This window comes from Papilio xuthus, unplaced genomic scaffold (assembly GCF_000836235.2).
Source record: "Papilio xuthus unplaced genomic scaffold, Pxut_1.1 DF828177.1, whole genome shotgun sequence".
Taxonomy (NCBI): domain Eukaryota; kingdom Metazoa; phylum Arthropoda; class Insecta; order Lepidoptera; family Papilionidae; genus Papilio; species Papilio xuthus.
Window position 1 is genome coordinate 5294912 of NW_013530472.1, and position 25471 is coordinate 5320382.

Genomic DNA, 25471 nt, shown 5'->3' on the forward strand with positions numbered 1-25471 from the left:
CTTATCAAGTTCCTGTTTATCTCGGTTGGAATGTAACTATTTGGTTTCGATATTGAAGAATCAACTTATCAATATACTAGAAAAATGTCTTATGTCCAGTCTAGGGGTCAATTTGACAAAAAAAAATAAGTTGTCTTTGGACATAGAATATGTTACTCTATTTTTTAATTACCTTAAAATCAAAGACAATCTTAAAAATATCTTTGTTAAAATATCCGACTTGGTATATCTCTGTAAGTCTTCTTTTGTTTTAATAACTAAATTGAATCTTAAGAATTTATATCCGGAATAAGTAAGTTTTTAATTAAGGCAGATTATACGCGAGTTCTTATCCGTGGATTAGGACGATCTCTTTTTACGGTCGTGGAGAGATAATCCTCTCCGTGCGGAGCGCTTTATGTTGACCACTCGCCACCCCTGTGTCAGTACACACACTATATTAAAATAATATATCTTTAATGTAGTTAGGAACACCAGAACTTTAAAAACTTTATTAAAAATGTTATTTTTTTTAATTACGGCAAGTATATTTCTATATAGCTGTCCACTGAGACTCCGTCCGCGTTGGATTAAAAAAAATAGCCTATTATTTCTTCCAGACAGTGTTCTATAACTATGCCAAATTCCAGCGAGATACATGCAACCGTTCCGGAGATACATTCAAACAAACATCTGTCTATCCATACATCCAAACATTAGCATTTATAATTAGTAAGAAGTAAGATTAACAAAACAAAACATCAATTGTGGTCTCTAATGAGCTATATAGTCTACCAACCCGCATGTGGCAAGCGTGGTTAACTATTATCTAGTCACCCGTGACTTAGGGTAGGCTCCGAGCCCCCTTTTTTTCCAGAAAGGAATGCTTTATGCATACTCCGCGTCCCGGGGGGGACGCGGTAGTTATGTGGGATTCTCCTCCATAGCGAAGGCATACCCACTAAACCTCACTGTTCCTCCAACGCATCGAGACGGGGCCACGGGCACGCTTTCGCTCTCGTCCGCGACATGCTCCGAGCCCCTCGGTGGGGACGTGTAGTGTGCTGATGATGAATGAGCTATATACGTAGCTAGCTTATTGTAAATGTCTTCTGGCAAAGCTAATTCCATTTGGCTTTTCACTAGTTTGAAATGTTTTTTATATAAAAAGTAGAGCTTATATTAATATCAATTAAAGTAGTGCATAAAAAGTTGTTTGAACAAGTCCGTTATTGAATGTACTTTGAATTTTAAAACTCCGCCGAGATCATTTGCATAAAAGGCCGGATAGGTCTAATGTAAATTTATTTTTCATTAGGTTAATATAAAGTGGAGAATGAAAATTATGCCGGTGTGCATTATTTTATAAGTCATTAGTGTGAAAGGTTTGTTTGTACGGACTTGCGAATTGAGAATTTATGTTAGTTATATATCAAATCCGGATGAAAGGAAATCTAATTGCACTTTTTCCTTCCGGTTTTTGATCGCGTATGTTATATATAAAGGGTGTTAAATTATACACTGGTTTAATTTATTTTACTGCAGGACTAGTGTATTACTCTCTAAAGGAAGATATCCAAGTGATTTTTAATCATTAAGAACAGACTTTAATATGACATGAATAGTTTTTAATAAAATTAACTATTGTTGATTCGTTAGTATTGTAGCACTAACACCTACGAAATTTATAACTCCTAAAAAAAGTATTTTGTATTCCACAAATGTAATTTCTTAACTATTGCACAAATTTTATATCTTTAAAAGAGATTTTATTAATTCCTCTCTGAATTCAAAATTATAAAGATACGATGATAATTTACTTTGAAATATGTAAATACAATTGAAACATTATCTCAAGATTTTCCTTTTCCAGTTGTCAGACAAGTGTGAGCGTATGTTGTATTCAGGTGCGCCCAGGCCGGGGAATCGCACGGCCCGCTGGCCACGCGACCCTTTGATTTTCCACCTGCTGCTCGCTTGAAATAAACTAGACAGACGCAGACGGGGCGCAAGCGACAGCTGTGTTGTAACATACGTACCGTCGTTAAACAATTTTATGGAAACTAATATAAGAAATGCAAGAAGTATACAGGAAATTTATATTTACTTGGTTTAAGGAAAATCAATCAAGCATGTATAACTGTATAATTTTTTTTAAGTTTTTCACAAAGTAAACATCTTACTTATCTTACTAATATTATAAATGTAAATGCTTGGATGGATGGATGTTTGACTGAAGATATCTCCAAAACGGTTGCATGGATCTCACTGAATATTTTCATAGATGTAGGATATAGTCTGGAAGGGCACATAATCAATTTTTATTTCATTCCGAACGGACGGAGTAAATAATAATTATTTAAAATGTTAAAATCTTTGTATAAGTGTTCTAACTCTAGAGTATAGTATGTTATATTGAGAAAGGTTTGTTATAATTACGGTAAATATGCAGATGTATCTGTTTTCAAATGTGAAGCTAAAGGTTACACAGAACAGGCAATCAACATTGTGTGGCCGTCAATTTAAATTCAATGTGAATTTATGGCTAATTTTGTTTACTTTGATCTTACATTTGTATTTTGCTTTGTAATTAATTATGGAAATGACATTTTAATTATGTCCCCAGTTTGAACGTTAGAGCAATATTTCATGTTTAAAGCGACTTTATGTAGTGACAGTTTCAAAAAATGACAATCCTGAGTTACATTAATAACATAGTTATAGCCTTATAGTTCTTTTTTGATTAACAAACACTTACGTTTCACAGCCGAAACAGTTGTACAAAAACATAATACCATCCCTCTTCTTATCGTGGAAAAGATAAAGAAAACAATAAGTTTTGTCTGTGTGTGTATTTTGTACAGGTATTTTGTTAGTGGATACTCTCTGTTACGTGATCTATGATTCTCATAAACGCACACGTTTTTTGGTTTTCTACCGATTTTAATTCCTATTTATTTTTAATTATTATTGGATATTTAAAGACATAAATAGTGTACTGTATGCTGATTACGTATACTCTCGTCGGTGGCTCGGAAAGTACTGGTATATATACTGCATGTTGTTTTAGTTCCATCATCAGCTCATTATACGTCCCTACCGAGGGATTCGAAGCCTACCCTAAATCAAGGGTGTCTACGCCAACCACGCTTGCCCATTGTGGGTTGGTTGACTTCACACATATCTTTGAATTTCTTCTCAGATATGTGCAGGTTGCATCACGATGTTTTCCTTCACCGTAAGAACGTCAAATAAATGTACATTTGTAAATCGAAAATCGAAAAACAAATTGGTACATGGCGGGATTCGAACCCAGGACCTACAGATTGCAAGTCAAGTGCTTGACCCCTGAGCCACCGACGCTCTCAGTTCTTCAGTTCTCTCAGCCCTTGTTTTAGTTAATTTCATTAAATTCGGAAATTATAAGTTCATGTTCTTCTTATCATTATAAACAGTTGTTAATTAATGTTCGATTCAAACAGATAACTTCACATACTCCTGTATATAATCAATTTAATTCAAATCAACGTAAAACAATCTCGCGCTGACCAAAGATCTGTTTATTTGAAGCAATTCGCCGTAAACGTAAACTCGAAATCTGTCCGAAGTTATCCGAAACAGATAAACTAAGTTATAATCTGGCCACATCAAAGCGATCACTAACAGTAGTGCTTTATAACTTTACAACTAAGGTTACCAGTGTTATTTCTTCCATGAAACTGGGCAATTGGACTTGATCGAGTTACAACTCCCAGAGTAGCTTTTCTTTTAATGTTAGTAGATTTTTTAGATCCCAAATTAAGTGGTATTGTATATTTTTTTAATATCAAATAATAGAGCCAATGATTAGTAATAAAAATAATTAATTAAATTAAAGGAAAATAATGACATGTAGCTTTTTTTTAATCCAAACAAGACACCAGAGTTCAGTCATAAGACCTGTTGCTAAACTAACTGGCCGCCAAGCATCGTAAAATAACCTTTTTGTTGTCCGAACATTTATAAGCAAAAACAAGCCCATGGTATATATTCGTACTTTCACCCAATTAACCCTGAAAAGCGTTCAAGAGATACCTAGTAACAAACATCCATCTAAACTTCGGCATTTATAATATTAGTAAGGTGTCATTTCGTTCATTTTTTTCCGTATTGTCATAGAGATTTCAGCCATTTTTATAGGCTGTTTTACCATATAGTGCATGTCTTATCGTCTAAAAATTTTATTTAAAGGTAGGCATAATTTTACTATAAGCAAAGTAAACTGAGAACGTTTTCATTTAGTAAACATGTCTATTAATTATGTTTTAATTGCTCGTCTTTAATTGCGCTTCAAAATCCAAATAATTGCGGCAATCAAACGTAGATTCCATTTCTAATTACTTGTGTAAACAGACGGCAACACGTTGTAATGAACAATTTGAATTGCGTTTTTAAAATGAAAGTCTAAAGTAATATAAATCAACTTACTTATTAAATTATTATCTCACTCGAGTTTATTTTATTTATCTAGTTTATTCTACTCTTTATTACTTAAGGTTTTTGTAAATTGTAAATATCGCGTACATCGATCTTGACGCAAAAAAAATTGTCACCTGCTACTTGAGAACCTAGATTGACTAGATACGGATAGAAAAATGAAATCGACCGAAAAGGGACTTACTGAAAAGAAAATATCATCTTCATTCGTAGTGGAATGTCCTTTTTATTTTCTCATTCGTCCAATTTGGCAAAAAGTATTCGATATCGAAATTAGGAAGATATTAAACTCGTAGAAATTGATTTAGAATTTCATTAATGTTTATATATCTATTCGTATCGAAAATAAAGTTATTTGATATTAATCTTACTAATATTATAAATGCGAAAGTTTACATGGATGGATGGAGGGGAATGGAGGGGGAGGATGGATGTTTGTTTGAAGATATCTTCGGAACAGCTTAACGCGTCTTAATAAAATCTTACACAAAGGTAGGCTAATTTTTTTTTCCAATTTCACGCAGAGTCGCGGTCGACAGCTAGTCAGTAATCAACACAATAGATCAAATATTACTATAGTAATTAATATTACCAAGGTAATATTAATTACCTTGTAGTTAATATTACCAAGGTCATATTAATTACAAGGTAAAGAAACAAAAGACAATCGTATTTATTCTGTAGATTAAATATTATTTTGCTATTTGACTTATTTAATAAATAATATGACTATTTACTAGCTGTATAGAAATGCTGAATTATTTACCGTTTTCTTTTGTTGTCAGTTACAATGGTCGGGGCGTCGTAGAAGCCTACGCGGTCGTGAGATGTCTGCCGTTTTGGCCTCGGAACAAATATAAAGGTATGAATGGAAAAATTACGATCCAATATTTATTACGTTTCTATATTATTCCTTGCCATTCGTTGCACCAGGGTGGGAACGATTTGGAGTATATATTTTTCTATTGAAATTGTTAACGGTTCAATGTTTTTAGTACAGTAGATTGGCAGATAAAGTGGTTTATGGCAGTGGTCATTTCGCTGTTTAGGTAAAACAAGGTACCCGCTCGCTCGTTTGCCACGCTTGCTCGTTTGTTAGTATAAAAAAATATATTATCTACTTACTAGCAATGTTGTGATGAATTGATGAATATTTTTAAAGGTCTTTAGCCTTGTTATGTTTATACTTCTTATTTTTATTTGTTCATTTTATCAAGGTTACGAATAACGTCGCCGTTGTCTAAAAGGTTTTCAAGTAATGCAAAAGTTTGGACACTACGTGATGTTATTAGGTTTCTTTTTGAGTTTGAAATATTATTAGGCTTTATAAAGTTCCTTGTTTGTTTACGACGCGATTTGTTATTTCGAAATATAATATTATAACACACAAATATGACATATAATTTTTTTTAAAATAATTCAGAAAAGGAGAAGTAACGATGTTTCAAAAATAAGTTTCTTACTCTTACTCTTGAAAAACTGTTTAAAATATTTTTTGTCAACAAAGTTCTTTTGTAAAATGTAAGGTTCATGGTCCCAGCAACGGTTCTGATAAAATATAATTGTACACAATTAATCCAATACAAGATCCGTTTATACGCTTAATTTAAAGACAAAACTCGTTTTCAAAAGTTATTCGATTATAAAGATTTGTTAGGAATCCCGCCTCGGGCGATCACTTCGCTAACAGGGTCAACGAAAATTAGAAAGTTTAAAAACACATTTTATATCGAAATAATATAATATATATATCGAAATAATATATATATAATAAATATCAAGATAGACTTAATCAACTGTGATTTTCCAATGTTGATAAATCTGCACAAACATATTGTTATCACGGTTATTTAAATGTTTCAATTTCGTATGAGTGTCTATTACCCCAATAGTCCAATGGTCAGTGTGTTTACGATACAATCTATGGTGAGAACGATTAGAGACATTATATCAAAAAAAAAACATTATTCTACAATATAATAAAGAGGATTGGTTGTTTGTTTTTGCATTTAATATACTCCGAAACAACACAGCCAATTTGAAAAATGAAATTAGTGTAGGAAAGCTATACTATATCCGGGTGACATACGCTCTATTTATTAGCAATTTTTCTTTAAATGAAAGTCGAAGTCGCGGGAAACAGCTAGTGTAATAAATACAAGTACTAGGTACATGTTCTTGTTAACTAAAATCATTCGAGTGACTTGTTCCAATTTCCTTTGGTACGGTCCATCGACTAATAGTAAACGAATTATAGATATTCAATAGAAATGCCTTCGACTTTTGATATCGATAGTTCTATAGTAATTTCCTTAGTCAACGACCTCCCTGAGCAGTCGGAGCGCACGGAAATTATATTTCTGTAGAGGTCTACCAGATACTAATTTATCTCATAAAACGAAACATTTTTGATTAGGGTTTGATCCTAAGTATAACGTTTTATTACAGCCAATTGTTAAGAATACAAATAATAATATTATTGTTTATCAAGAAACTTAGATATAGAACGTCGGTGGCCCAGGGTTTAAGCACTTTTCTTGTAAACTGCACGTCCTGGATTCGAATCCTGCTATGTACCAACGTTCTTACGGTAAAAGAAAACATCTTGATGCAACCTGCACATATCTGGAAAGAGATTCAATGATATGTGTGAAGTTAATTCGCGCTTTGGCGTGGCTGTATGGCCTAGTCATCCCTAACTTAGGGTAGGTTAGTGTGGACATACAGTGAGCTGATGATGAAGGAATATATTTTCATATAAAAAAAATCTGTCAACGTCAAATAGATGTGTCAACTTCAACGTCTGTGGTTATGTTATTGGTTATTGTCAAAATTAGAATTGGGAAAGTTTATTTATTTTATTATTTTCATTTCTATGTTATGTAGCGGGAAGTCGAGTCTATATTTGTAACTTCAGGAAGATAAGTCGTTTTGTTTTATATGATCAAAAGAACGACGCTTTTGTAACATTGTTATAAATAACATGAGATTTACCTTGTTACGTTCCGAGTACAGCGTTATTTGATACGTATGATGGAGTACTGAAGGAATATGATTTCCATGTACGATCCTTTACAAAATAAGTGTGAAATGGATTAAACTGAAAATATAATATTAAATTAATGTAAGTTGTTCATAATAAAGTCTAATAAATTAATTGTAAATCGCTTTAATTATGTTGTTAACTACCTTTTGCCCGCGACTCCGTCCGCGCGGAATTAAAAAAAACTTAGTAAATAGTCACTGTGTTCTTCCAGACTATGATCTATATCTGTTCCAAATTTCATCGGGATCTGTTGAGCTGTACTGGAGATTTTAACAAACATTCATCCATTCATCTAAGCATTCGCTTTTATAATAGAAACAAGATTTTTAGTTAGAAAATAATTAAAGACTACTCTTAAACTGTAGACAATTAGCTGTTTTACTTAGATAGTTTATTCAAGATGTCATGTTGTTGAAAACCAATTATCCGTAATGTTATACTTTAGCCGATAAATAGATTATCACAAAGAACATTTCAACTGTGTGGAGAATCGTCACTTAATTGATTTAAACTACGTTATTGTGCTTCCAGTGACAGCCGCGACTCCACTCACTTCGCACGTACCACTTCCTTTTATTTAATTTGTGAGTTCATTGTTCTCTCTCTCTATATCAAATTTCTATACTACTAGTAGACTATATTATGATAGAGACGTAGAATATTATTAAAATATAAACTATAATACGGAACTATGGATGCGGGCGGCACAGGACCGGGCATTGTGGCAATCGATGGGGGAGGCGTACATCCAGCAGTGGACAAATTTAGGCTGATTATGATGATGATGATGAATACGGAACTACTTGCAACCAGAAAACATCTATGGGTCACGAAAAAAAAGCCCAAAATTCATCTGTAAAAATAAAATAAATCGATCAGTTTCTATGACTTTCGTTGTTCTATGATGCAATATACTAATGTAAGTTTAATTCAATATCATGTTAAACATTATGTTATCTCTTTATTTTTAAAGTGAATGAGAGGGATGTCAGATACACATTAGTGGTGAGTGGACAAAGAACAATAAATAGTTGAAATAATAAAATGTCAAAAAGTTGTCCCTGTCCTGTATGATTCGCGCGTGGATAAACAAAATTTTCCAAGCCGTCGCGCTGGAAAACACAATGCAACTACGAATTTTAAAGTTCATGATAACATTACTTTAAGCGCGTATGGTCTGTGCCGCGTGTCGGAGACACACCGAGAGAAGTTCAATTATAACTTTGCGAATTTAAAGGGTTTTGTGTTATATCAGGAGTTGTTGGTTGGGTATTTCGTAAAGTTTTGAAGACAATACTATGGAATTTTCGCAGTTACTATAAATGTTACAATATAATATAATATGTTCAACAGTGGTAGAGCCCGCTTTTACATCTTCGCACGAATTGGCCAGGCTCGCCCGGTGAAATACCACGACCACACAGAAGACAGGCGTCAAGTGGAAGCAATTCCGCGTTTCGTCTGATGAGTGTGCGTCCCGGAGGCCTAATTTAGTCCTCTTTCCCTTCCCACCCTTTTTCTTATAAGGAAAGGATGGGAAGTGGAAGTGGACTTTCCGGATGAGAGGATGCATGGGAAGGGAAAATATTTGCTTTCTGTGCATCCTCTCCTCCGTCGATTAAAGGTAGGCAACGCATATGCAATTGCGTATGTCTATAGGCAACGTTCACTTCGCTATTTCAGCGATTTCAGGTGGCCGCTCGCTCGTTTGCCACCTTATGATATAAAATATATATAAAGATGTATTTTATGTTTGTTTATAATCCTTACTTGAAGTAGGCAAAGATTTTTCCAGATGCAGTAAAAGATGGCCTTGCTAATATGTACAGTGTAAAATCCCTGCAGAACCAGCATATTTAAATATTAAAACCTGCCATTCTCAAATGTTGTCTTTTTGTGTTATTTTTTAATCTGTTGTCGACCTATATAGGGAATGAACAAAATATTACACATTCGCCTAATTGCGAGATATAAAGGCAATATTTTTCTTTTACTAATTAATATTTGTTTATGTTTTTTGTTTATTACTATTCCATGAGTTTGCGTTTCTCAATAGTGTAATACTCTGTGTGAACAAAGCCTTATGGACAGGAAACGATAGCGTAAATATTTATTTCGCTTTAAATTTAAATCGCTTTCAATGAGGTTCATTATAATTTTCACGCGTCGCCCGGCGTTGGACCGTTGTTGGGGTTGCTGTTGTATTTCTTGCAAATATTTAAAATTAATTGTTCTCTTTATTATATTAATAATATTTTAACAATTGTATAATACAATTTAAATGTAATGAATTGAACATATATTTTATGAGTGAATGAATTCGTTTAACCGTTTAATGTAAGTATAATAAAAAATATTATATTTAGCTGGAAATTGACGAGACGCAGCAGATTCCCAGGCAAAGGACACAGATTTGGGATATATTTTTAATCAATCATGGATTGATCTTTTCAAATTCCTATTTATGGTAAAAGTCTAATCGTCTTCTAAAAGCTAGAACGAGTTTCTTATTTATCTTATCTTACTAATATTATACATATCAATGTTTGTATAGATAGATAGATGGATGGATGTTTGTTTGAAGGTACCTCCAGAACGGTTGCATGAATGTCGCTGAAAGGCATAGATGTAGAACATAATCTGGAATAACACATAGTCTAATTATGTATTTTTTAATTTAGCGCGGACGGAGCAACAGGCGAAAGCTTGTATTAAATAAAGTACTGTATATAAAAATATGTCCGTAGTAAGGCAGCGACATATTCGAAGGAATGTAAATATAATATTTCTCGCACAAAATAGTCTTCCGATTGAAGTTCCGTATTGAGGAAATTATGCGAGGGAGCGAGTAATTATGCTCGGAGGCATTCAAAGGCGTTACTCTCAGTATATGTACGTCAATAAATTAACTAATGGAGACTGCTATTATTGGATTTCTGTTTGTCTATCTATACATATTAATAAAATTAGAGTGTCTGTAATATAGGAAAAAACATATTTCGTACAAATAATGTATTTGCGTAGCTAATAACGAAAAACTAATTATTAAAATTTATGTCGGTCTGTTTGTCAGTCTGAATAGATATTGGCGGAAAGGTAGCTGGTATATGAGGGCATATTAGAGGCTGCTTTTTTATCGGTACAGACGAAGTCGCGGGCGACCGCTGGTTTAATAATATAACGTAAACCATTATATTATTAAACTAGCGGTTATAACATTACAGTATGTACGAAGACGACGGATTTAAATTCGCGATCCTGGCAAATATCTATAGTCTATTCCACATTAAATATTTATTTTAGCTAAATGTAACACAAGAAAAATAGAAATTTTAACAGTGGTAGTGCCCGCTTTAACATCTTCGCACGAATTGGCCCGGCTCGCCCGGTGAAATACCACGACCACACAGAAGACAGACGTGAAGTGGAAGCAATTCCGCGTTTCGTCTGATGAGTGTGCGTCCTGGAGGCCTAATTTAGTCCTCTTTCCCTTCCCATCCTTTTTCTTATAAGGAAAGGATGGGAAGTGGAAGTGGACTTTCCTGATGAGAAGATGCATGGAAAGGGAAGATATTTTCTTTCTGTGCATCCTCTCCTCCGTCGATTAAAGGTAGGCAACGCATATGCAATTGCATATGTCTATGGGCAACGGTCACTTCGCTATTTCAGCGATTTCATGTGGCCGCTCGCTCGTTTGCCACCTTATGATATAAAAAAAAAGAACAAAAAAAGAAATACAATAATTTCATCAAAATTTAATTTGTTTGAAAATATTATTGTAGAAAAAAAAACATCTAAATTTTCTAAATATCTGTCTGATATTTTTCAATTACTAGAGTTCACTCGACTTGATTGAAGTTGAGAATATTAAGTTTGGGCGTAGATATCGAATCTTTTACAGATTGAAGTAATCAAATGAAAACCTCAAGTAATATTCTGAAACATATCCTAAATAAATTTCTAATATAATCTTAACATTAAAATGATAAAAAGACGAGATATTTTTATAAGCACATTTACCGTAAATTCTTAGTCAAAATTTCATTTCAACTATATTAAATGTAAGTCATGGCAGAATTAATTGTGTTTTCGCACTTAAACTTAATGTAAATACGCTAGGATTATTATTATTAAGAGATTAGCATCAGCCCTTTTTGTTTACAGGATTTTTAACAGATGGTTTGGTTTTCAAATCCTCTTAAATATATAGTAATTTAAATTTTACAATGTGTTTATTATTTTAAGTTAAGTAAACTCTACCTATCTTATATATAAAATTCTCGTGTCACAATGTTAGTTACCATACTCCTCCGAAACGACTTGATCAATTTTTATGAAATTTTATATGCATATTCTTTTTTTTTTTAGATTCGGCTACTATTTATTAAATACGCGCGGACGGAGTCCCGGGCTACAGCTAGTCGGTTATAAAATCTGTTTAATCTTAAGTTAATTTATAATCTTTTAAAGTAAGTCGACTTTACTTAGGTACAACATAAGACAGAATGAACAGCGTTTTCAATTGACTTTAGAAAATGTCGTTGGTTTTATGATTTATGATGTTCAGGGACAATGTGCTTGACGCGCGGATGAATGATAGATAGGCTGTATCGTACTTTCATAATACAACTTTGTTTAGCTAAAATAAGTAAGCTTGTTCATCCAAATATAATGAAAACAAAAGTTTCCTTAATAATATTTAGGTTACCTTTTATTTAATTAATTAAAAATTAAATATTGAACACATGAAGCTTGAATTCGTCGAAATGGCGTAACGATCGCAGCCTACAGACATACGCAGATGCGTTGGCTACCTTAAACAGACGGATAAGGAGTCACAGAAAGATTTCCCCATCAAATGCGTCACCACCTCCGTCAAATCTCCACCCCATCCCTACCTTTTCCTAATAAGAAAAGGAAAGGAAAGGAAGGGAAAGGGAATAAAAATTACTAATGAGAAATTAATATAAAGTAATATTGAAAACGAATCTATTAATATATTTATTAGTGCCCACTATAAAAATATTGTATGTCGTTTTAACGAATGCAACGCATGAATATAAAAATGTTTATTACACGTATTGTAGAATAATACAGGCGTCTCTTAGGAAATATACTGACATAGAACAAAGAAATATCTACTACTTAGGGACAGAAAATGGTATCAAGTAACAGGGCGGGTAATTTTTTTATTTTTTAACACATCTTAACGCAATGGTGTCTAAATTTCGCTTCGGATTCATAGTAACGAGATATTATTTATTACATCAACTTTTGGTACATAAAAGCATATGTACAAATAACTCAAAACTTTCTCTAACATTTCCCTAATTTCTAGTCGAGTAACTTCCAGAGAAGTGCCTTAACAAAATATACGGCCTTTTATGTTGAACCCAAATAAGACAAATACATTCACTTGAGTGGAAACGAAAGCCTCGTCCTTTGAATGAACGTAAACACATCTCTTATATTCATATTGAAATATTAAAATTGTACTGCAAAATAATATCAAAATCATTTTTGTAAATATTACGAAAAAGAACTGCATCTCAGTTATCAACCATAAATCTATTGTAATAAGGTGTTAAATTTGTCATCATATAATTTAAATATTATAATTACATGGACAATTACCTACGGTATAGCATCACGTGATCTTCACTTAAATTGGCAATAATTAAGCCGGGACTTGACGTTACGATCACAATTTCAATGGCAATTAGCACGAAATATCGACCATAAGTTTGTTTCTGTAATAAATTATTTAGTACGTGCTTATTGATAGGAATTGCCATTTAAAATGTTTATTCTATTAATAACTGTCGCCTGCGACTCCGTCCAAGCGGAATTAAAAAAGCTTAATAAGGACGTAAGCACATAAGTAACTGACGTGTTCTTCCAGACTATGTTCTACACCTGCACCAAATTTCTTCATTAAGTTCCATTAACCCTTATTGTGGGAAGATTTCTTTTTTGAAAAAAAGAAAACAAAGTTAAAAAAAACTAAGTTAAAAATTATTTTACAGTGATCGTATATTTTTATAAAGTTGTATGTATGGTATACTATACAAAATGAACGTAAGGGTTAAGCCGCTCCGGAGCCGTACCTTCAAATAAACATCCATCCATCCAAACGTTCGCATTTACAATATTAGTAAGACATTATTTTTATTTACAATATTAAGAACTTGGACTCGATATCCAGAACGGGTACATGGATCTCGTTGAAATTTGGCACAGATGTTGAACATAGTCTGGAACACATAGGCTACTGATTAAGTTTTTCTAATTCTCCATGGACGGTGTTGCGGACGACAGCTAATATTCGATAATTATACAGCAAAAATGACGTAACAAGGAACGTAACAAGTCGATCAGAAAGTGTAATTAAAGTTAGAGGGTGGCTGTTAAACTAGTTAATATGAATTATCGGTTAACGCGACAGCGACGCGCGACTCAGTCGACGAACTCTAATATATGTAAGTTTCTACACTCTACAAGAGGAATCGTTTTAGAATTTTCGTAGCTAATGCTTATGCTAATAATGTACATAACGAGTTTGTTTTATTTGACACTAAACTTTGTGTTAGCAACACAGTTTTCTTAAGTCGAAAGAATTATTAAAACCAAAAAAATTTAATATTTTAGTATAAATAATTTTCACATAACTGAGAACGCATCCAAATCTTTGTCAAGATTCCTACACTGAATTTATATTTATTTATTTACTTATTAATAAATAAATAATTATAATATTGATGAAATTAAACTATCTCCTCTTTATTTTTCTTGTTGTCTATGGATTTTTTTACTTTGCAACTTCTTATTATTTTTAGTCAAAATAAAAAAAACAGAAATCAAGTTTGATCGTAACATAAACAATCCTGCATTAATGTTTTAAAAGTTCGGCTAAGTTTTTACATAAATAGATCGATAAAAATTTACGGACGCGAAAATAAAGGCTTAATATAGGCAAACAAAAATATAAGACATGAAAGGGTATCGGATGTACGCAGAGCGCTTTGTATTGGATATTTTCATCGTTTATTATGTCATCGAAATGGATGCGTGCATATTTTATGTCGGCCTGTCCCTATTAATGGACTGAGTTTATGGATCCTTTGCCCAAAGTGTTGTTTTATCATAACCCAATACGTATATAAAACTTGGAAACAACGACCACTAAATATTAATAGCATAATGTAGTTTCCTTTTCTTCATAACGTTACTATTCTCTACTTAATGAAAATAAAGAAAAATAACATTAAATATTATTTAGTATATCTTAATATTGTCTTAATCCTCTTGATTATATCTAGTCCAATAAACTCGGAATTCTCAATTGATCGGTGATTTTATTCAAATAAAATTTGCAGTTATTTTTGTTAGCATCAGTTGGTGTAATAATGTATACGATAAGATGGCACATTAGCCTACTTGTGCTGGATGTGACTCGTCTTTTATCGCGTTAGTGCCGGTTCAAAGCTTCTGCGAGCAGATTCATGAGAAACTGTGGAAGGCGCATCCTCTTACGCTTTGTATTACCAATGATATTGCTCATCAGTTAACAGGAAATTGTTTTATATGTACTGAGAAATGTAAATAAGCTATATAAGGAAAAACGAAACCGTTTAAAATTGCCTTTATCATATCAAGTTAGTTTAGTATCAAGTAATATGTCCACCCGGATCTCTAAACATAGGATTAACAATAAGTTTCACTAGCCGATTTTTTTTTACTAAGACTGAAACTTACTTTTTTTACGACAGAGCTATCTTAACATCAGTAGATGAGTAGTTCTAGCTTCGTACATTCTGTCAACCGATATGTAGTGTAGTGGAGTCCATGTCGTAGGGAATTCGGCGCACGTAGATCAAATGAAGCCGCAATTAGTCCGGCTCGAGCTCAGATGCTCGCAGATAACATTTCGTTGGCTTCCGTCCGTTTCTAATTTCAACTCCACCTTTACGTTTTAGAGCATTTTAAAATCACAACATTTTGTTTTTTTTCAATGTTGAAACTAATGATCAATAAAATATTGCGTTCAAATAGTCTAAAAATTAGTTCAAAAAAAATTGAAATATCGAAGGGTTTTTCCCCATATAATATTGAATTGTGAACAGAACTAAATTGAACCTGGGAAGTGGAGTTAATTTCAATTACTAGATTTGATCTAAATGAATAGAACATCGTTAACTTAAACTAAACTAAGCAAAATGCTCGACGTTCGATATTTTACATAAAGAGAAATGCAATTTGTATAACCGAATGTTACGAATTCAAAAACAAATACAAAAATATAAAGAGGACAACATTATGTAAATTTATTTTGCTTCGAGTTTGTACATAATCCTATCCAAATAGTGAATCGGGTTACAAGAAATGTTGAGTACAACAAGTTTAACCAGAATATATCCATTACATATTCCACATGTGTTTAGGATAATACACACTTACATGTAATTTTCATGTTTTGCAACAAGAAAAAAATAGCTCACTCCATATTATGACGCAATATTTATCAACATTGTGTTTGAGTCATATAACTAATTACGGTTTGGACAACCATCATCAAACGCTCACTGTACGTCCTCACTGAGGGGTACGGAGTCTACTTTAAGTTAGGGGTGAGTAGGCCAAAGTCAACAACACTGGCCCAGTACGGGTTGATTTCCCACATATCTTTGAATTTCTTGTGAGATATGTGCAGGTTGCATCACGATGTTTTCCTTCATCGTAAGAAAGTCTGATAAAATGTACAAATCGTAAATCGAAAAACACATTGGTACATGACGGGATTCAAACCCAGGAGCTGCAGATTGAAAGACGAGTGGTTATCCCTTGAACCACCGACGCTCTAACTTTTACATTATCGAGTCATAAATGATAATAATTACCGTCAATAGTTTGTGCAGTGTAGTTGTTTAACTTTGAAATATAAAGTTACGTTAAGACAGCACAACATGTTTGCACTTTCGAAAGAAAACTTGAAATAAACAACTGGGACTAATGTTATTTATGAGTAAAAGTTGTTACTTAATCTGAAATATTTATGTGTACATATTAAAAAGTGTGTACATTATGTGTACACTTGTGAGACATTATGTACAGTTTGTACACAAATGAGACAATGTGTACAGCTCATGTGTACACGTGTCTGTGTAGCGCATTTGTGCTGCTTTACCGCTCACAAAACTGGCAGAAAATCCTGCTCACGCGAAGAATACATATTAAACTCCGTATGAAATTGACGGCGACTCGAAAACGCTTACCTAATGTAAAATGATACACGAATAATGTATGTAAAGTGATAAAATTAAATTTTAAAACATATAGAACGGTTAGTTTACACCAAAATTATAAATATTAACTGCGTTTAACACGTCATCACGACCTGCATATTATAAAATTGCTAAATTTTAAGCCTTTTTTTTATTTTACTACGTGTATAATAGGTATGTTTGTTTCATAAAAAATTGTTCCGGACATCCCGGACGAGGTAAATTGAATTACGATAAAAAAGGTTTTATACTGCCGAATGCTACTCGCTTTATTGGATACTTTACCCCTTATTGTGTAAAAATTGTACGTATGCATATTTTTTATTGGAACATTTATTTTTATGTTGCATTTTACGCATTTTGATAAGGTATGATGAATTTGCTTTTTTAATTAATTTATGATAAGTAAAACGCATTTACATTTTTAGTGTCATGTTACGTGTAATATGATTTTAACCTACGTTTGTAGATAGAAGTCTTCACCCGAATAACCTTATTTTTCGAGTAAAGTATAAACCATTATGTAAATAAATATGTCCATTATCAAGAAAATTTAATGAAGATTATATTAGCCCTTTGAAATATATCATTATGTCAAATAGTTTAGGAGATATCGTAAGAATAAAACTACATGCAACTGAAAAATTCAACAAGACGTGTTATGTAAGAAAACCACAATTTGCTTTCATAGCTTATTAATATTATACGATTATGTATTTTCGTAGTCAAAAATTGTGTGTTGTATAGTTGAATCTTATGATCTGGTGGTTCATCATCATCAGCTCACTATACGTCCCCACCGAGGGGCTCGGAGCCTACCCTAAGTTAAGGGTGATTAGGTCATAGTCAACCACGCTGGCCAAGTGCGGGTTGATCTGGTGGTTATTTAATCTTAACCTAACAGTTAAAATGATCTTTATACTAAAAATATAAACATTGATGCTCTTAATGTAAATGTTAATTATAAATCGTTAGTTATAATTGAATACATAATAACAGCCGTTAACCCTCCCGCAGCCGAACAAAGCTCGTCTCATTTGGAATGCGCGCCGCGTCGATCGGCCAGGCCCGCAATTAGCTCGGGACAGCTGCTTTTTGAAACGGCCAATTTGTCAACTTCTAACGGCGGATTACAATTTATATATAGTGGCATTGTTTTAAACTTAATGGTCTCGCAATTAAATAGCTATTAATAGACAATAACAAACTAAATTGCGATATATTTGTACAACACAGATTTTCCACTGGCATTGCAATTACAAACGCATATACTTATTTTGATTTGTATGTAATTTTACGACATATTAAACAGATTGTATCAACAGAACATATTAAATAGGTTCTTGATAAAGGGTTAAATGTGCAACGAAATAAAGAAATATATCGTTATTGATTCTGAACTTATCCTCTATACGAAAATCCTTGTACAATAAATTGTATTAGACATGGGGTTGGCGCACTTCGCTGCGACGATGTGGAGCGATGTGGGACGTCTGTTAGCGCATTAGTTTGGGTTCGGTGCCCGCGAGGCCAGGCGACGACCGCTAGAAGGTTGACGGAAATTAACCTTCGGATATCTGTTGTACCAATATCATGACATTTGGGACTATAAATCTAATCTGTACATCTTTAAGTAACAGTCTAGGCGAGGGATAAGTGTGTTAGATGTAAATTATTGGGCTTTTTTTTAAAGAATTGCAAACAAATAAAAAGCTTGAGATCTCAGATTGGGATCGGCCTTAGCAACGTGTAAATATAATGTGTAAATCAACTTTATGGATGTTTGTTATGGATATAAACGTATTTCAGAGATCTGACACGACACACAAGTCGTCTGGAAGTTATGAATATCACAACCATGATAGTTCGTGTTTCCCGCGTGGGGTATCGACGGCAGGCGGGGAATAACTTCTCTATAACAGTGCAATAAAGATTGCAATCACAAGCGTAAACGATTCTGTTTCCGCAACACGTATTTATTCTTTGTAGGGTTACCGATACAGTTATGCTATAAGGGTTACTTTTGCTCCAATTTTAGTGAACGTTGATGTTTAATAGCTGTAGACAGTGATAATTCTACACGATTGAAGAAGTCCCAAAATATACATCCCGTAAATTCTTCTGGGTTTCGACTTTACTGGTCGAACGAACCTTGAAATATAGTAAAAGGTCACTTCTAAAATAGTGTAGAGTGTAGATTAATTCACTTGCATTTTCCTCAAATAAAATAATAATTGTTTTTATGATGGCAACCCTAGATGGCGAGAATAGCGAGGTTGTCGTGGTGGGCAGCCGACAGAGTCGAGCGTTAGAAATTACTTTTTGTCACTTGTTGCTGATGACTTGTTACCGAGATATGGCGTGTACAGCAGCGGGTTACATAAGTTTTCATTCCACGACAAACTGGGACGTTTAGAAATTGATATTAATGCGTGCTATGTGAGACACGGAGTCAACTTCAGTGGGACAAATTATTCGCAAAATAAGAGCTGTTAAAATTGTGTCATAGAACTCTTCAATCAAAAAACGGGTTATTTTAATATTATTAACCTGTCATTTTTTAAATACTGGTAAGAATCGGAAGACCTATTTGTGTTACCGGACTATTTTGAATTTGGTACTTTTACAATCGTACTAGATATCTTATAAGTTAGCAGAAAATTTTATTTTATCGAAACTTATAATGTGATGGCAAATTACAAAGTTCCATGAATTGACAAGATACCAATCAGTATTATAAGGCCAATTGTAAAGATAATATATTACTTAAATATTGTATAATACAAACATACATATATTTCCACTGGTGCCGCGCAAATGGCTTACGCAGTAAAAAAAAAGGTGTATTTGGGTACATAAATGAGATTCATAAATTCTTTTCCGCGCGATAAACTTGAATGTTATCAGTTCAATTCGTGGCCCATTTCCGTGGCCCAAATCGGAAAATAAATTTACAGCTGTATAATGCAGGTGCTGGCGTTGTCAGAACCTAATGGGGACGAGGGGGTGCACAATATGCCAGAACGTAAAGGTGACTATAAAATTTTATACTTAGTAGTACATGAAAATTTTAGGCTTTGTTTATGTCAATTTCATTAAGGGATATAGTGCGTCGTAATTAAATATTAAAAATATGCATAATTTTAATCGCAACTTTGCAACATCGTAAAGGTACTTTTAAAATAATTCCTTATAAAATTACCTGTTTATGTTATTAGACATTTGAGGCAATGACTTATTTATAATTTGACCAAAACATGCGTATTGATTGAATCGAAACTATAATATCATTTTGTAACATTCGACAAAATTCGTTCGGTCGATTTACTCACTTTGATTTGACATATGAAATGACACATGTCATTTTGTCCTTTCAATTGAATTTAGCTTCAGAGCGCGCCAGCAACGAGGTTTGATTCTGTTAAAAACGATAAGCATAAAAGTATTATTGCACAACTGGATTAGAGTTGCTGGTTTACGGTGCTTGATAGGAACTCATGTCGAGTCCTAAAAATAGAATGAATAAAAAAATCATGCGAATTTCAAAATTTCTTTTTATAAGCTTTGGAACTTGCTACAATCTTATATTAGATTTTAAAGCTCCTATTTTTACACCACAGAATTCTGTCAATAATTATTACTGTAAACTTATATTAAAACGGCTAAACATTCACGTATATTCGTTCGGTGGCACCAACTAGTTTCGAGCCCATCGGGGCCCTTTATCAGGGTGAGTGGGACTGGTATTATTTCGCAGACGCGGCCCGTCGCGCACTGACGACGGCCGTTTTTATATAAGTTTATTATAATGTCTCACGAAAGTTTGAACAATTTAATTATTATTGTGTAGCAGGTAAATGTATGAATATCCACTGTCAGTAACATACAAAATTACATTTTAATATCACTTTCATATTTTTCATATCATTCATTCAGAGAGATTTAAAGTAAACAAGAGTTATTCCAACAAAAAATTACAATAATTTCATCCTTTATTCACATTCTCAGAGAAGCGTATTTCATAACACTGAGCTGAAAAATATAAGGCGTAAAACTACTTTGTTACAGCACAAGCGTAACAGGTTATACGAGAATTATCCAATAAATTCCACCTAACATGGTTACTGTTACGTCGCGCTGTGAATTTTCATAAAATTGAATAGAGAGATAAAAAACATAATATTTTACGTCTGTAAAAGTTTATTAGAAATATTTACCAAAAGAAAAATATGCTATTGTAAATACAATCACAAAAAAACAGGCCTAATTATAGTCCTCTTTCTCTTCCCTCCTTTTTCTTATAAGGAAATAATGGGAATAGTAGGTGGATTTCAGAGAGAGGAGGGACGCATAGAAAACTATGCAGTGCCAAATCAAACGCCGGGTACTATGGAATCCCACACGTGGAAGGAAAGTTATATTTTTCGTGCAGAAATAAAAATAAGATTGGTAAGGACGTCTCGAAATAAAATGTCAAGGATCGTGAGTGGCACGTTTAAAGTTAAGTAGGACTGAGTCGGTGTGAGTCGGTCACGTATGCCGGACGTCAAATGTGTCGGAGCGCCGCCAAGCAATCACGCGTTAGGGCTGTCGATGGCTTAATGGAACAAAAGAGACATAGGATTTTTTTATTTATTAATATTGTAAATGTTTTATTTAGTAGATTGATAAAATTGAATACAGAAGATATTTTACTAATTACATCGCTTCTTGATCCTTGACACTAAGTCGTAGCGGTTTAGAAATACTGCTGTAGACAGACTTTTTACAACACGGCATTGCGAGGCAAGAAGTTGCGCGAAAACTGTACGGTTGTGGATTGCCAACCATCGAGATGGAGTGAATGGTACCTGGTGGTCTGTCGTATATTACCGTCGCATATTACTAGCCTTGTAATATTTTATAAATTTCGGTATCCACAGGTATTTAGAATTTACAAAATTTATTGCAAAAGGTAACAGGAGATGAATGGGGTATAAGTTTTGAATTTGAATACGCGCAGTTGAATCGTAGCGCATTACTTTGTAACTTTATATTATATGTATGAAGTTAACAACAAGGCGTCGTATGCGTAAGTTCTGCTTAATCTAGACGAAGAGCGTGATGTGAACGATCGCTCTTTTCCGCTTCACTGTACGTTACAGCTAGGAGGGGAATCTTAGATGTATTTATAACTTTTGGATTGAATTGTTGTCTTGCAGATTAAACGTATCGATTGTTTTGTTACTTGGCTTATATAGGCTTAAATTTAAGGGAAATGTAACCTTAGTTTTAAGAAATATTTTACTAAAGTGCCGTGAACAAAATTATATGATTGATGGATTAGTTCTTTTGTTTTTGCCGAGTTATTCGTCTTATTAACTTACTTTATCTGCTCCTATAATTCAGTTTTTAGTAATTATACTTCATAGCTCTATAATTATAACATTCCAAGTGAAGATGAAATGTTCATTTGAAATTATTTACACCATCAAATCACTTAAGACTCATTTCATTGGGTAAAATGGGAGACCTTTTTAAATGTTATAGAGATTTTATTTAATAACTTAAACATCAGAAACTTTAAATATTGCTTAAAAGTCACAAGGAGTAGGAAAAAAATAAAGTAAAATCAATGTCAGTATCTGAAATAAATCTAGGGATTACCCAAATTCGATTTGATTTCAAGACAGAAATAGAACGACTTCTTAGCTGTCAATTTGAGAAGTACATTTCTGTAGACAATTCTTTAGCTAAAAATATACAATTCAGAATTACATTTATATGTAAAAAATAAATTTTCCAAATATAAATAACTATTTCTTTTCAACTGTTATAATTAATAAACATTTTTATCATCAAGAGAAAAAATGAAAAAAAAGCTAATAATTTAAGTAAATTAATTTGCTTATTTAGAATACTTACAAGATATTAAAATATTTAAAGAAATAATAAAATAATCATTAAAAATTCTTTGTGGATTTTAACATTTACATTTTGATTTAATTTAAGTATTCGAGCTTTAATTTCTTTTTTTAACAGTTTACCGAGAAAACTGTTAACACTTTAGATTTAAAAAGAAATTAAATCAACGACTTTTATTTCTAAAATTATTCTAGAAAAATTTAATAATTTCTTAAATTATTAATAACATTAAGTATTAAAAGAAGTGCATTTTTTCATTTTTTTAAATAGTTGTAAAGAAATTTCCAATACGTTTATACCGTATGGTTACACTGACAGAAACGTCACGTCTTTTGTGTGAAAATACCTCTCATTTTAACTATACTTGACATAATAATAATATGTTTTGTAGGTGTTGCGGCGGCGAAAACCAACAGTTACAACAATTTACGCGGCACGAAAGGCTGGTTAACAAAGCTTTGATTTTAACACGAACATCTCTTATTGCATTATATTTAATTCGAAGAACGTAATAAGTAAACAGTAAAATACAAACTTATTTCTTTTAATAGTAAAAATTCTAAGATTATTATATAAAAATTTCAAAGCTGTCATGTCAAGCTGCTTTATATTTCCATATTTTCCGCATATACTGAAATATATTTATTGTTGAACAACACACATAAGAGACATAATCGTATTCCGCGGCGTGGAACAAAGAAAATAACATAAACTACTCGAGTACACTGCACGAGAAAACTTCAAACGCTTTTCAAACGATCTTTTTATTCGCAAACTGAGCAGTGGCTCCAGTTTCCTTTGAATCGCCATAGTTAATTGAGAAGATTTTCAGACGCTTTGCAATGCTTTTAAACTTCATTATCAATTCAACTTCACGTTTATAATTACTAATTATTTTCAATATATCATTATTCCTGGTTTACCGAGTCCACAATCTCTGTTTCAAACGTATTGCTATCACCGTTTTGTCAGTAGGAACAAATATGTTCTATAAAGTGAACTGAAAGCCTGCTTTAGTGGTAATAGTGGGGATGGTTTGCTATAGATTTTAGGAACAGTACTGTTAGCAACCATGTCAAAGCATGCATTGCAATTGAACCGATGTGATTGAGGCAAGCTGTACGAGATAGACGTTGTTACACCGTGTGTGGATATCTTGTGTTGTAGTAATTAGTAGGATTGCTATACAATATATTACATCTAACATCTCACTAATATTACAAATGAGATAGTTTGGACAGACGTATTTACATGACGTCATTCCAGTAAGATTAAACGGATCCGAATGACTTTTGCTATAGATCAAAATCTGGAATAGCGCATAGGTTATCTTTTATCCCGGGAAAATTATTGGTTCCCGCGGGATAGATTAATTTTTACTTTTGACATATTTAACTCAACTCCTATATACTGTTTTATTTTTAAATTCTACGTCGAAAAATTGATACTATCGATAAAATATCTTTTTATACAAATAAAAATATTCACGGCGCGTTATACAGCTTGTTACAAATGTTCAGTTTGTTTTGTTACTAATTGTTGTTAATTAGCGAAATAAACAATCGCATTTTCGCTGTAATATTGTTAATTGATTGTTATCATCAGGTAACGCTAAATCTGACATCGAAAAATTTGCCAAAGCCGACGTTCAGGAGCTTACGGCCTTATTTATTATAGGCTAATATTATTTATTTGTACAGAATAATTTTTTACCTATCATAAATATGAAAAGATATAAATTACGTCCTTTGATTTGCATAATATATTAAACATCATAACATAATAGTAAAACTTTCAAATTTCTGTACTGTATTAAAGCTAAAATAAAAAGTTATAGACATTTTTAGCACCTATTACCTAGAAAAAACATAAACACCAAAGAGGCATTTCTGAATATTTGATGACTAAACCGATTTTAACTCGTAAAGTGGCATACGATTCGTTTTCTTACCCAGTATAGGGTGAGTCAGTCAAGTTTTAAGATTATTTTTAATTAACAAATAGTGTTTGTTTAAGTCTTTATATATTTGATTTTGATTGATAACGCACGAGGTCTCGATCCATCTCTGTTGTGGAGAAATCGAGATAATACGCAGTAAACACATCGATTAATTAACTGTAGAAGGTCACTTTATCATTACTACTCCGAGCTTGCTATTGCACGGAGTTAAGCGGATAATAGTTAATAGATACGAAGATAAAGTGAACCTTATTTCTTTTTTTTAAACAATTGATTATTTACAGCATTAAAGCTTATTATACATAGCTTCATTATATACTGGAAATTACAAATATTCTTTTACTTTAGCGTCCTGCTTCAAGACCGATTAAACAGCCATTTCATTTCTGTTATTCAATAGTCAAATAAGAAAAATGAATACAAAACTAACTATGACAACTAAATATTAAAAAGATCTAACCTTTTTGTTTTCGTTAAATATTTCGAAAATCATTTTTTTTTGCTTAATTTTCACAAAAAAATTATCTTAATAATGAGTAATTGTGGCAATCGATAGGGGAGACCTACGTTCAGCAGTGGACGAATTCTGACAATGATGATATGTCAAGGGTATATAATTATTTGCCTTTGCTATGTAACATATGCGACAAAATAAATATATAATGATGGTACATATCTTAAGGCACATGAAGTTTAAAATAAACCAATAATAAAGACTTTGGTATTTTTTAAAAAGCACTCCACATAGGTATGGCGAACGGTATACTGTTATCAAGATACAGAGTTTCAGATATGTTCGGACGGAGAACAAATTTATTGCAGTGC

At 32.8% G+C, this 25471-nt stretch overlaps 1 protein-coding gene across 1 annotated transcript in view; it reads left to right on the forward strand.

The window, feature by feature from the left end:
* The first annotated feature begins 5284 nt into the window (after nt 1-5284).
* The window catches only part of LOC106113905 (dopamine D2-like receptor), a 90363-nt gene continuing 70176 nt past the window's right edge, over nt 5285-25471 (forward strand). Inside the window, exon 1 of the mRNA XM_013306965.1 lies at nt 5285-5317. The gene's annotated coding sequence lies outside the window, so the exon portion shown is untranslated. The remainder of the gene's footprint in view (nt 5318-25471) is intronic.